We start from the raw sequence: 11,638 nt of genomic DNA, 5'->3' as shown, positions 1-11,638 counted from the left end.
AAAAAAAAAAAAAAAAAAAAGACAACAACGACTTAATTCAAAGTACTAAGTTGAGAAATAAGAGACCTGGGTTCTAGTCCTGGATATATAATTAATTTATGTGATCCAGTAAGCCTCTCTGAATCTAAAGTATCCTATTAATGAAATAGGAAAATGGAAGGTGGGCAAGAGAAAAAATTTAGAGAACCTTCAGTTTCCTATAAGGGTAGGAGTCAGCAAACCTTCTCTGAAAGGGTCAGAGAGTGAATGCTGTAGGCTTGGAGACCATACAGTATTGGCTACGACAACTCAACTCTGCTGCTGTCACACAAAAGTAGCCATAGAAAATACATAAAAAATCACCATGGCTGCATTCCAATCAGAATAGAATAGAATAGAATAGAATAGAATAGAATAGAATAGAATAGAATAGAATAGAATAGAATAGAATAGAATTTACAGCAATAAGTATTGGGCAGAATTTGGCCTGCAAATTGTATTTTGCCAACTGTTGCTTTTCAGGCCTAAAACTATAACTACGACACTGTGAAATACACTATTAGGGCTTCCAGAGGTACTAACTGTAGGACATAATTATTTTACATATTATAAAGAAAATTAAATAACTTTGGTGTAAAATAAATGTTTATATTTCTCATACAAAACACATTCATTTATTGATACATTTAATACCAATGTACACAAGGAACTTTTACAGAGTTAACATCAGGCAGTACCTTTTTCTTTAATAATGCTTTTTTTCCTGTGTTGGGAGTATCACTTACTGAAAATATCCTAAAAACATCCTTACACACACATACACAGATCCATATCCACATATATACTTATAAATGTCAACTAACTCATGGTAATTAATCATGTAGTACATGTAATTAAGAGCCCAGCTTACAAATCGAACAGGCCAGGTGTTATCTTTTAGTATGTGTCTTCCCTCCTATGATGTCTGTTTCCTCATCTACTAAATGGATAGGTAATACGTATCTCATTGGATTATTATGAGAATTAAAGAAGACAGTACATTAACATTGTGAAAAAGAAACAAAGATTAAATATTCATATAGTATGTATAGCAATCTTTCTTTCTAGTTGTTATTGGCAACTGCTTGTCATCATCTAATAATGTCAGGACTATAGTGTGTCAAGTACTTCATTATACCACTTAGGTATAATGAGCAGACAACTGATCAATTTTTTTTTGGTAAAAATAATTTTTCTGAACAATTCTTGTCTTGAAAAAAATATATGATCATTTTTTGGATGAAACAGGTTCACCTTTAAATGCTGTGTTTCTAAGACACTCTGTTAGCTCATGGTTGGCAATAGATTTTCTCTGCTTAAAACTAAACTAAAATTTAGCTTTTTTCAATTTAAAACAACTTTCATGGAAAAGGGCAATATTTTAAAAATCTCATCAGAAGTCCACTTCCGTTAGTGATGAAGTAAGATCAAACCAGACTGAATTCTCCATAGAAAATAACCATAAACTCTGAACCTAAAACAAACAACAGCTAACCAAATCACTGGAGAGTAAGCAGAAAAAAGACTCTATGGGAGTGTACTTGTTTGGAAGAGGGGAGTTCTACAAAGTGAGTTCTCATTTTTTGAAACTTTCAGCCTGAGACCGAGTACAGATGATGCCAGAAGCAGCGGGGCTTAGAAAAGTGTGGTGGAAAATGGCCTAGGGAACCAGAAAACTGAAGTTCAGGAGATGGTTACCATTGAAGAGTGTAGGTAAATGTTGGAAGGAGTCAGAAAGGGAGTGTCTAAATTCTGCCTGCCTGTATCTTTCACTGGCCCCTCAATCACACATGTGTGGAGCAGATACAAAGCATCTCTGCCAGTAGTAATAGATCTGAAAGTGAGGCTGGGCGCGGTGGCTCACACCTGTAATCCCAGCACTTTGGGAGGCCAAGGTGGGTGGATCACTTAGCCCAGGAGTTCAAGACAAGCCTGGAAACTTAGTGAAACCCCATCTTTACCAAAAGTACAAAAATTAGTTGGGCAAGATGACTCGTGCCTGTGGTCCCCACCACTTAGAAGGTGGGAGGATTGCTTGAACCCCAGAGACTGAGGCTGCAGTGAGCTGAGATCATGCCACTGCACCTTAGCCTGGGTGACAGAGCGAGACCTTGTCTAAAAAAAAAAAAAAAAAAAAAATTGATTTGAAAGGGGACTGAAGGGCCGGGCGTGGTGGCTCAAGCCTGTAATCCCAGCACTTTGGGAGGCCGAGACGGGCGGATCACGAGGTCAGGAGATCGAGACCATCCTGGTGAACACGGTGAAACCTCGTCTCTACTAAAAAATACAAAAAACTAGCCGGGCGAGGTGGCGGGGCCTGTAGTCCCAGCTGCTTGGGAGGCTGAGGCAGGGGAATGGCGTGAACCCGGGAGGCGGAGCTTGCAGTGAGCTGAGATCCAGCCACTGCACTCCAGCCTGGGTGACAGAGCGAGACCCCGTCTCAAAAAAAAAAAGAAGAAAGGAGACTGAAGCTGCCACACAACAACCAGATTTCACAGTTCAATTTTGCAAGGATTACAACTGATGAAATCACTGAAAGAACTTAAAAATCTCCAAAGAGTACATTCATGTAAAAGTTTTATTAAAGGTAAAGAATTTGGTATAACAGGAGAAAGTACCAGCAATCATTGAGAGTCTGGGAGACTTCCAAGCACAGCTTCTTGGGTCTGACATACTCTCAATGAATATATGCTTTATCTCAGGATTGAGTTACAAAAGCTGTATAATAAATCTTGGTTTCAGGAAAGCTGCCTAAAAGTTTCCAGCCAGTTTTTTCTAGTGCCCTCTTGAATTAAAAGCCAAGATGGAAAGTTTAACTGGTCACGTCAGGTGTCATTCATTCATAAACAAATCAGTTTTTGGTGCCTTCAGGGGAGTTTTGAACTAAAAACAGTACATTTACAAATCATTAGTTAGTCCACTGTTCTTTTTTTGGCCAAGATATAGTGCCAGACTTTCAGAAGTCCTAGAGGTAAACATAGAATTGTCTCAGTCCAGCTGCAAAATAATTTTGTCCTACACAAACTCTAATAAAACAATTGTCTGCTAATAAAATAACAGGGAAAGATAACAAAACCTACAATTTTAACAACTTAACCTAGAACACAATTAAAAATTGCCTGACATGAAAAGTCAGATAAATGGAGCACACAACCACTAGAAAAGAAAATCAACTAAGAGAAATGTTGAGATGAGCCGAATGTTAAAAAAGGGTTTTGAAGTGCTTATTTTAACTAATCTCAATAAATTAAAACAAAATATGTCCACAACTGAAGTAGAGAAATAAGAAATCTCAGCAGAGAAATAAAATAACTTAAAAAAGAAAACAAATAGAAGTTCTGGAGTTAAAAATTAAAATATGTGAAAAAAACAACAGATGGATTTAATAGCAGAATGAAGATAATAGAAGAATAAAGGAAATGGATTTAAAGATAGATTAAAATAAAATATCCAATATGACAAAAAGGAAAAAAAAAAACAGAACCTCAGTGTTCTGCTAGATGAAAGTGATTCTATATACAAAATGGTTGCAGATAGACATGAAAAAGAGAATGTAGCAGAAAACAAAAAATTTTTTAATTGAAGATACAATGGTGAAAATGTCCCAAACTTTATGAAAGATAGAAATTTATAGTTCAATAGTTACACTGTTGAAAACCAAACATAAAGGGCAAGTCTTGAGAGCAGCAGAAGAAAAATAACACAGAAAAATGACGTAGAAGGTAATAATAATTTGATTAACAGCTCACCACTCAGAAATTTTGAGGCCAGAAAAGAGTAAAACATTATATGTGAAATTAAGAAAAATCAGTCAACCCAAAATTACATATCCAATGAAAGTATTCTTCAAGAATGAAGGCAAAATAAAGATATTTCTCGGATAAAAGAAATTGAGAGATTGCATCCTGATATATAGTTCATTTATTGGTCCCTGCCCAAATCTCTTGTTAAATTGTAATCCCCAGTGTTGAAGGTGGAGCCTGGCGGGAGGTGTTGGATCCTGGGGGTGGATCCTTCACGAACAGCTTGAGCCGTCCCTTGGTGATAAGTGAGCTCTCACGAGATCTGGTGGTTTAAAAGTATGTGGTACCACCTCCTGTCTTGTTCCTGCTCCCGCCAGGTGACCTGCAAGCTCCTCACTTCACCTTCTGCCATAATTGTGAGCTCCCTGAGGCCTCCCTGAAGCTGAGCAGATGCCAGCACCATGCTTCCTGAAAGTCGGCAGAACCATGTGCCAAGAAAATGTCTTTTCTTGATGCATTACCCAGTCTCAAGTTTTGTTTGTTTTTGTTTTTTGATACAGGGTCTTGCTCTGTTGACCAGGGTTGTATACAGTAGCATGATTACAGCTCACTGCAGAGATCACACCTTACTGCAGCTTCAACCTCCCAGGCTCAAGCAATCCTCTCACCCCAACCTCCCAAGTAGCTGGGACTACAGGCATGAGTCAGCACACTCAGCTAATTTTTGTATTTTTTGTACAGATAGGGTTTCACCATGTTGCCCAGGCTGGTCTCAAAATCTTGGGCCCAAGTGATCCTCTCACCTTAGTCTCCCAGAGTGCTAGGATTACAGGTGTGAGCCACCATGCCCAGTCTACAGGTATTTCCTTAAAGCAATGCAAGAATGGCCTAATATATATCCCCAGTAAAACTACACTACAAGCAATGCTGAAGGAAGATCTTCAGGCCCAAGAAAAATGTCGTCAGATGAAAACTGAGATCCTCAGAATTAGGAACATTAAAAATAGTAAATATCTGTGTAAATGACAGATAAATCTTTCATTGATTTCTTTCACTTTTTCCCTTTTAATTATACTATAATTTAAAGAATGGTTTTAAACCACAATTAAGATACTGTCTTATGACATATATAATGCATTTTGGGTCTTGTTTTTTTATAGCAAAAAAGACAGAGAGGAATATGAAACTATATGCTTGGAAAGATTTTTTATTCTACATGAAGTGGTATAATATTAAGAGTAAGTGGACCATGAAACATTTGAGACAATTCCTACAGCAATCACTAAAAATGTATAATAAGGAAGTATATCTCAAATGTCAATGGGAAAATTAAAATGTAATTTTTAAAAATATTCAAATAAGAAAAAAGAAAAGGAAGAGCAGAGCATGAGAAAGCACAGAGACGAGTAACAATCAAAAAAACAAAGTGGTATACCAACACCTACTCAAATAAATGATTATAATAAATGCTAATGAACTAAAGGTGGCAATTAAGGCTGGGCTCAGCCCCTCATGCCAGTAATCTCAGCACTTTGGTAGGCCGAGGTGGGCGGATCACGAGGTCAGGAGTTTGAGACCAGTCTGGCCAACATGGTGAAACCCCATATGTACTAAAAATACAAAAATTAGCCAGGTGTGGTACTGGGCACCTGTAATCTCAGCTACTCAGGAGGCTGAGGCAGGAGACTCTCTTGAACCCAGGAGGCGTAGGTTGCAGTGAACTGAGATCATGCCATTGTTCTCCAGCCTGGAAAACAGAGTAAAACTCCATCTCAAAAGAAAAAAAAAACATGACAATTAAAATGTTTCTCAGAATAATGCATACAGCAGAACTTAATTGTAATCTGTCTATAAGAGAAATACTTTAAACACAAAGGTATAGACAGATTGGCTAAGAATGAGTAAATAGATGGAAAATGGCATACCATGTAAATAGTACACAAAAGAAGATTGGAGCAGCTATATTAATATCAAATAAAATAGATCTCAAGACAAGAAATATTACAGATGTTAAGAAGGATATTTCATAATGATCAAAAGGTCAATGTAAGCTAGGCACATTGGCATGCATCTGTAGTCCCAACTACTAGGGAGGCTGAGGCAGAAGGATCACTTGAGCCCAGGAGTTTGTGTCCAGCCCAAGGCACTTAGAGAGACCTCATTTCTAGCTAATTAAAAGGGTCAATTTATTAGGAATATTTAGTAAACAAAAATGTGCTTACCTTTAATAATAGAGCCTCAAATATATGAAGAAAAATTGAAAAAATTAAAGAAATAGACAATTCCATAATTATACATGAGGGTTTAACATGTATCTCAACAATTGATTCCATCAAACCACTACACAAAATTCATCAAAGACATAGGTGATTTGAAAAATACTATTAATCACCTGGATAATACTATTTATAGAATTCTATATCCAAGAGTAGTATAACATGCTTTTTAAGTTCACATGGTATGCTTACTAGGTAAACTATATTCTGGGCCATGAAATAAACCTCAGTAAATTTAAGAAGATTGCAATAATACAGATTATACCTAACCAAAATAGAACTGAATTAGAAATCAATAGCAATAGATACCTAGGGAAACCCAAAATATTTGAATATTTAAAATTACATTTCTAAATAATCAGTGGGTTTAAAATAACAAGGTAATTAAAATTTTCCACTATATTATAATAAAAATACAGCATATTAAAAATTGTGGGCCGGGTGCGGTGGCTCACGCCTATAATCCTAGCACTTTGGGAGGCCGAGGCAGGTGGATCACAAGGTCAGGAAATCGAGACCATCCTGGCTAACATGGTGAAACCCTGTCTCTACTAAACAAAACACAAAAAATTAGCTGGGCGTGGTGACAGGTGCCTGTAGTCCCAGCAACTCTGGAGGCTGAGGCAGGAGACTGGCGTGAACCCAGGTGGAGCTTGCAGTGAGCCGAGATCGCACTACTACACTCCAGCCTGGGTGACAGAGCGAGACTCCGTCTCAAAAAATAAATAAAATAAATAAATAAAATAAAATAAAATAAAATAGTGGCCCGGGCACGGTGGCTCATGCCTGTAATCCCAGCACTTTGGCAGACAGAGGCAGGTGGGTCGCCTGAGGTCAGGAGTTCAAGACCAGCCTGGCCAACATTGCCAACATTGTGAAACTCCATCTCTACTAAAAATACAAACATTAGCTGGGTGTGGTGGCACATGCTTGTAATTCCAGCTACCTGGGAGGTGGAGACAGGAGAGTTGCTTGAACCCAGGAGGCGGAGGTTGCAGTGAGCCAAGACCACACCTTCACACTCCAGCCTCAGTGGCAGAGTGAGACTCCATCTCAAAAAAAAAAAAAAAAAAAAAAAAAAAAAAATTGTGTGATGCAACTAAAACAGTGCCTAGAAATAATATAGCATTGAATGCTTATATTAGAAATGAAGAGGCCAGGAGTGGTGGCTCATGCTTATAATACCAATACTTCAGGAGGCTGAGGCAGGAGGATCGCTTGAGGTCAGGAGTTTCAACTCCAGGAGTTCCAGACTCCTGGGTAACAAAGGCAGATTTCATTTCTACAAAAAAAAAATTTAAAAAAGGAAAAAAGAAAGAAATGAAGAAAGGAATGAAATCAACTATCAGAGTTTCTACTTGAAGAAATTAGAAAAAGAGTTAGACTGGGTATGGTGGCTCATGCCTGTAATCCCAACACTTTGGGAGGCCTAGGCAGGTCAATTGCTTGAGTTCAAGAATTCAAGACCAGCCTAGGCAACATGGCAAAACCCCATCTCTAGTAAAAATACAAAAAATTAGCCAGGTGTGGTGGCACACACCTTTGGTCTCAGCTACTCGGGAGACTGAGGTGGGAGGATTGCTTGAACCCAATAGGCAGAGGTTGCAGAGTCAAGATCACACTACTGTACTCCAGCCCAGGTGACAGGGCAAGACTCTGTTTCAAAAAAAAAAAAAGCCAGGCACGGTGGCTCACACCTGTAATCCCAGTACTTTGGGAGGCCGAGGCGGGTAGATCACAAGGTCAGGAGTTCAAGACCACCCTGGCCAACATGGTGAAACCCCATCTCTACTAAAAATACAAAAAATTAGCCAGGCGTGGTGGTGGGCACCTGTAATCCCAGCTACTTGGGAGGCTGAGGCAGGAGAATCACTTGAACCTGGGAGGCAGAGGTTGCAGTGAGCCAAGATCGCACCATTGCACTCCAGCCCAGGTGACAGTGCGAGGCGAGACTGTGTGGAAAAAAAAAAAGAAAAAAAAAAAAAGAACACACACAAAAAAGTATATTTTTTAAAGATGTAATTTAATTAAAGGGAGAAAACTAGGATAGTAATATAGTTATCCTTGTTGGGGAAGTAATGGAAAGAAGAAGGCTCATAGAGGACGATAGGGATGTTCATGTCATGTTCTGTGTCTTGATAGGTGAGCTGGTTAAACAGGTGTATTCAATTTGCAAAACCCCTTCAAACTTCACGCTTAGAAGATGTTCCTTCTCCTGTAGTTACGTTACACTTCACAAAATTAGAATAAAAGAGGGAGAGGGAATTTTTCAAAGCAAAAGTGAGTAGCAAGTCAGTGGCCAAAGAAGCACTCCAGCTTCTTGCTTGGAACCTGGCTTTTTCCCTCTCAGAGACCAGGGGACAGAGTGAGGCAGGAGGGAAAGGCCATTATCAGAAAGGCCATTTGGACTGGACCACCTGTTCAGGAAATGTATCAAATATTAAGTTTTGATATCATTTCCAAATAAAATTATACACATAGTTAAGAGGTAAACTGACAATTTGAAAAGAAGAATATGTTCATCAAAAAACTTTAAAATAAGGCGCCTGACAATGAACTATTAGGTAATTTTAATTTTAAAACAAATCCTATTTTCATATAAGTAGTAAAATAATATAGCTGCATGGGTGTATTAGTCTGTTTTCATACTGCTATAACGAACTGCCCAAGACTGGGTAATTTATAAAGGAAACAGGTTTAACTGATTCACAGTTCAACAATTCACAGCTGGGGAGGCGTCAGGAAATTTACAATCATGGCGGAAGGCAAAGGGGAAGCAAGGCACCTTCATCATAAGGCAGCATGAAGGAGAAGCGCCAAGCGAAGGAGGAAGAGCCCTGTACAGAACCATCAGATCTTTTGAGAACTCACTCACTATTATGAGAATAGCATGAGGGAAACCACCCACATCACTCAATTACCTCCACCTGGTCTCTCTTTGCTACCTGGGGATTACGGGGATTATGGGGATCACGATTCAAGATGAGATTTGGGGGGGGACACAAAGCCTAACCGTAGCAGTGGGTTTTTAAAATTAAAATTGTTTACTAGTTAATACAAGTACTAAAGTACTCTATAAGTTTTTAAATCTGGTTTTGGCATATCTTCATTTTTAAGTATATTGGAATACCTCCTGCCCACAGGTCCCACTCCCCTGGCTCAATAGAACTGACTCTGACTTAACCTCTGAGAGGCCAAGTTTATCAGGATTGCCTGTGCACACAATCACAGAAATACTGAAATAAATAATAGGCTTTCCGTAACCATTTCTTACATCTGAATCCAAAATTGTAGTTTTCATTGCCTAATGAAGGTCTAAAATGAAGATCGATTTTATGTCCTATCTGGTTTAGTGGTCAATTCATTAAAACGTCTGTTAAAACTGGCTACATTTTAGAATTAGTCTAAACACACAATATGCTGCCTTTCTACGGATGGGTGCAATCAAAAGCTCTGCTTCACAACTCTACAGTCTTTTCCCCACTGGGTAAACTGTTTCATCAAAGGCTAAGTTACTGAAAGCCAAGAATCACATCTCAGAGCTGCTCTCATGACCTCTATTAGAAATTTCTAAAATATTCTATCATCTATAGTAATCATCACTTCCTTTCTTTCACTTTCTTTAATATTTTAAATTTCAATATTTAAAATCCACCAGTGGCCGGGCGTGGTGGCTCAAGCCCGTAATCCCAGCAGTTTGGGAGGCCGAGACGGGTGGATCATGAGGTCAGGAGATTGAGACCATCCTGGCTAACACGGTGAAACCCCATCTCTGCTAAAAAAAATACAAAAAACTAGCCAGGCGAGGTGGTGGGTGCCTGTAGTCCCAGCTACTCCGGAGGCTGAGGCAGGAGAATGGTGTGAACCCGGGAGGCGGAGCTTGCAGTGAGCTGAGATCGGGCCACTGCACTCCAGCCTGGGTGACAGAGCAAGACTCCATCTCAAATAAATAAATAAATTAATTAAATTAAATAAAATCCACCAGTACTTCAAGAATGAACATAGAAGAACTACTAAAACTACTGCAGGGAAATCAATTACTGGAATGAATCCCACTCAATATCACACAAATCTATAAGAGATTAAAAAGTCACCTGAACTTTCCAAACATATCAAGCCTACTACTTTGATTGGGAATTTTATAAAATGGGAAATATTGAATATCAATTGTCTCTGCTGTTTGCAAAGTGGGTTAGAAGTTTAGTGAGAACAGACCGGGCACAGTGGCCCACTTCTGTAATCCCAGCATTTGGGGAGGTCAAGCCGGGTGGATCACGAGGTCAGGAGTTCAAGACCATCCTGGCTAACACAGTGAAACCCTGTCTCTACTAAAAATACGAAAAAGTAGCTGGGCATGATGGCATGCACCTATAGTTCCAGCTATTCGGGAGGCTGAGACAGGAGAATCACTTGAACCTGGGAGGCGGAGGTTGCAGTGAGCTGAGGTTGCACCACTGTACTCCAGCTTGGGTGACAGAGTGAGACTCTGTCTCATTAAAAAAATAAAAATTAAAAATAAAAAAGTTTAGTGAGAACAACTTGCCTACAAGTATCTCACCATTCAGGGCCAGGAAAATGGCAGGGTTTGGGGAGCGGAGGGGTGTCAAGTGTGAAACATAAAGGAATACATTTTGAATATGAATAAATCTGAACACTATACTATGTTGGAGTCAAGTTATTTCTGAAGTATTAGGACTGAATGCATATTAACTTTAAAAGCATTTAAACATCCTTTTTGTTTGTTTGTTTTTAATATTTAATAGTAGAAGTGGGGCCTCACTATGTTGCCCCAGGCTGGTCTCTAACTCCTGGCCTCAAATGATCCTCCCACCACAGCCTCCCAAAATGCTGGGATTACAGGCACGAGTCACCACACCCAGTTCAAAAAACATTCATTCTTTTTTAGGCATACATACATAACTTCTTGAGATGAGGGTCATTCAAGTGTAAAACTGTTAAGTTATTCCTACATGTTATTCAATGCTTCCAATTCTGGTATCTCATTTCAGCTCACAGTTTTTACTTTAGCCACTTATCATCAAGAACCAAAGAGCTAATAACCCACTTTCTAGTGTACTGAATTGCACTTGTATAAACAGTGTCCAGTTTCTCTGTGTTATCTCTGTAATTTACTTCAAAATACTTCTGCAGAGATACAGTACTACACATGTGTGTGCTGGTTACTTTAAGCTACATGTAGGGTAGCTGAATACTTTAATCAATAATTCATGGCCTAGGGGTGAATAGCAAGTATTTATCAGAAAGGTCTCCTCAGAGAAGGTTACAAGTGCTTCTGTATCCATGTTTCTGAAACACCTCAGACATCTTATTACCTGAATGTCAAATGTAGATTTTCACTGGTAAACTCAGTGTTTTGTTAATAACCATAATGAAGGTTTTTTTTTTTTTTTTTTTTTTTTGAGACGGAGTCTCTCTCTGTCACCCAGGCTGGAGTGCAGTGGCCAGATCTCAGCTCACTGAAAGCTCCGCCTCCCGGGTTTATGCTATTCTCCTGTCTCAGCCTCCTGAGTAGCCGGGACCACAGGCGCCTGCCACCTGTCCGGTTAGTTTTCGTATTTTAGTAGAGACGGGGTTTCACCG

Source organism: Rhinopithecus bieti, unplaced genomic scaffold, assembly GCF_001698545.2.
Source record: "Rhinopithecus bieti isolate Rb0 unplaced genomic scaffold, ASM169854v2 scaffold_30957, whole genome shotgun sequence".
In the NCBI taxonomy this organism is placed as follows: domain Eukaryota; kingdom Metazoa; phylum Chordata; class Mammalia; order Primates; family Cercopithecidae; genus Rhinopithecus; species Rhinopithecus bieti.
This window is presented reverse-complemented; position numbering follows the sequence as displayed.